Source organism: Polistes canadensis, unplaced genomic scaffold, assembly GCF_001313835.1.
Source record: "Polistes canadensis isolate GaletaPanama2010 unplaced genomic scaffold, ASM131383v1 scaffold_148, whole genome shotgun sequence".
In the NCBI taxonomy this organism is placed as follows: Eukaryota; Metazoa; Arthropoda; class Insecta; order Hymenoptera; family Vespidae; genus Polistes; species Polistes canadensis.
The window spans coordinates 370,577-373,571 of record NW_014569695.1 but is presented as its reverse complement, the minus strand read 5'-3'; the positions used below and the strand labels follow the sequence as shown (position 1 = coordinate 373,571).

The 2,995-nt window shown below is 32.0% G+C and overlaps 1 long non-coding RNA gene across 1 annotated transcript in view; it reads right to left on the bottom strand.

Moving 5' to 3' along the window:
* Positions 1 to 2,519: 2,519 nt before the first annotated feature.
* The window catches only part of LOC106788683, a 12,126-nt gene continuing 11,650 nt past the window's right edge, over positions 2,520 to 2,995 (bottom strand). The window contains exon 3 of the long non-coding RNA XR_001381928.1: positions 2,520 to 2,903. This is a non-coding gene — a long non-coding RNA (uncharacterized LOC106788683). The remainder of the gene's footprint in view (positions 2,904 to 2,995) is intronic.

Here is a 2,995-nt window from a genome sequence, read left to right as displayed (position 1 = left end):
TGTACCGCCTATCTCTTGGGGTGGGAGAAAGGGAAGGGATAAAAAAAAAGAAAAAGAAGAAAAAAAAAAAACGATAAGTTAGAGTTATGAAATACGGGGCAGGGCGTGCAGCAGCAGTGCAACAACAACTGCATCCTTCGTATAAGACAAAAAAAACTTCACCAATACACCATAACTATATTATATCCTTCGAGAATCGTCGTCCTACTCACGAAACGATTTTCACGAGTCTTCGAACAAACGATCATCGCCTATTGTTTCATCTCACGACTCCAATCACGTCTTTCCGCGTATTATGAAACTACGAGCCACTAGGGATAATAAATCCCATTGCCTCGATTTTTTACACGCCCGTATTTAGATCTACTTATTTTCATCCACGGTATTCAATTCGTTAAATTATATCTTTGTCGTAGAATTATAACGCTAAACATCCCTTCTCTCTCATAGACAATACTACGAAAAGTATAAAAAGGAGATAAAAATGTTACAACTTTTTTGATGAAAGAAAGATGTTCGATTCGAATTGGTGGGGTGGTTTTTCCTTTTTTATTTTTCAACTCAAACTCGTTTAACGAAAAACGCGTGCAATTAATTACGATAATTTGTTCCCCCTCTCCAAACTAAAGATAATGATTAATAATTTTTACTTGGATACTTCGTTCGTATTCTATGTTAGTTAAATACAAATAAATCGCCGTTAAAATATTAACGTTTTACATTTGAAGGAATTAATAGAAACGGGTTCTCTTAGGTAAGACAAAATCTGTGCTATCGTTTATTAACGCCATTATTATATACCTCGATTGCGGTTATTCGTCTCTTTACAAACTAATGCTCTCGTCTTCGAGATTCGTGTTACGAGATTCTCGATTGTGCAATATCTTAACGACTGCAGAAGAAATATTTCTCAATAACGATCGGTAATGTCTGTCCTCGTCTAAAAACTCGGAAAAAATTCGTTCTAGATTATCGTTAATAATATTACACCATGATTATATTTTCATGAAATTATTATATCTTAATGCGATATTCGTGCACCCACCAAATTGACATTTACGAAATAAATTAATATCATTAATAATAATTTCTCTGCCACAGATAATATATAAAAAAAGGAAACACATTTTTACAGTCCCATAATGTAAGAATATTTCAAATCAAATCGTCTATGTTCAATCCAAAAGTCATTAACACTTATGGTAATCCAAATTATTCCTAGTCAAAACAAATTTTTAATTTGAAAAAATATGTTATTTGTTAATACTATCACATACACTATTATTAATGATAAAATAATGATTAATAAATTCAAATAATTACATTTCTCGTGAGAAAAATATATAAATGTCGTTAATTACTTTTGGTTAAACATAGATAAAATATTTATCACGGTAAAATGATTAAAATAAGGAACATGTTAGGACTATTTTGATACGTTTTAGACGATGACACGTTAGTTTGTACAATTCTATCATGGTGAAGACGAAGAAAAGAAGAAGAAGAAGAAGATGATGAAGAAGATGAAGAAGAAGAAAGATTCTAATTTTAACGAAACGCCATACGGTATTACATAAATTATTTGCTTCTCATAAATCCAGAGGTTTACGAGAGCTTGGCTGGTTGAAAAATAGTTGTTACAGGCGTGGTACTAATTCTGACACGAACCATCCTCTTCGTACTTTTATCTTTTCTCGTGAAAGGTTTGTTTGTCGAATACGACTCCAAAGATCAAGAGAAGAAGAAGACTCGGGATTGATTTCTTTGCGATACGAGTCACGTGCGCTATCTCTCTTTTCCAAGGGGATAAAAGAAAAACCGATGGTGTTATTTTAATGACGATAGCGGCTTCTTTCTGGCGGAAAGAAGAAAAAAAGAAAAAGAACACCATAATGTTATAGTACGTTAGATCGAATAAAAGAAATAAATTACGTCAAATTGAACTAAATCAATTCTCCCGAGGATTTAATAATATTAACAAATACTTTATTTATCCCTTATCATAGTTATTACCATATATCTTATTCATCTATATCCTAATGTATTATATTTATATTTAAATTTGTAATTACTCTTTCGTATAGGTCGTATTTTAATTTATAAATATTCTACGATTATACAATGAGAAACGTTAGTGCTAATAAGTAGTCGAGGTATATGAGCTCGGAGAAAGGCAATTTTTTGGCTGACCGTGACCCGTTTCGAATTATATAAGACATAAGATATATAACCCGAAGGTAAGATATATTTTATACGTATATATGCATACATCTACAGAGTGGAACATTTCATTAATAATTCCTAAAAGTGTCTTATTAACATTTTCTTATATAGGTGCATTTAACTGATAGATATTATATTAAATTAAAGTATATTGAAATAACAACGAGTCAGAATATTACGTAATAATTTATAATAATAATAATAATAATAATTAACACGCTTTTCTCTACTGAAAACAAATTCTTGTTAAAGACGCGTTAACTTGTACGCAAGAAAAAAATAATATTTGCAAGATACCCTCATTTAAATGGGCCACCCTGTATACGATGCACATACGTATATAGAACAACGAATATACGTTGAATAAAAGACGCACCGAACTCGTCTGCTGGGTTAAGAAAGAGAGGGAGAATAAGAGGGAAAGAGGAACGTTGAGGTGAACACCCAGACAAGGTCAGAGAGCCGGTCGCGAGACCGATCCAGCCTTCGGGATGCAGTCACGATGCACATTGCATGCTATGCTTACTGCTCCTATGTTTTTCATTTTCCTTTTTCTTTTTCCTTTTTCGTTGTTCAATCTCCTCTTTTATTCTCTTCCATTTCTTTATTTTCTCTTTCAAAACTCGCATTGGAATTCTCGAGGTCTTCTCTCGCTGCATTTCTTTGTTTCGATAGAATCCCTAGAAACACGAATTAATCATTGTTTAATTCACATTCTGTTTATAATTATTATTGATTATTTAGTTATTCTCATTTAAAAAAGAAAAAAAAA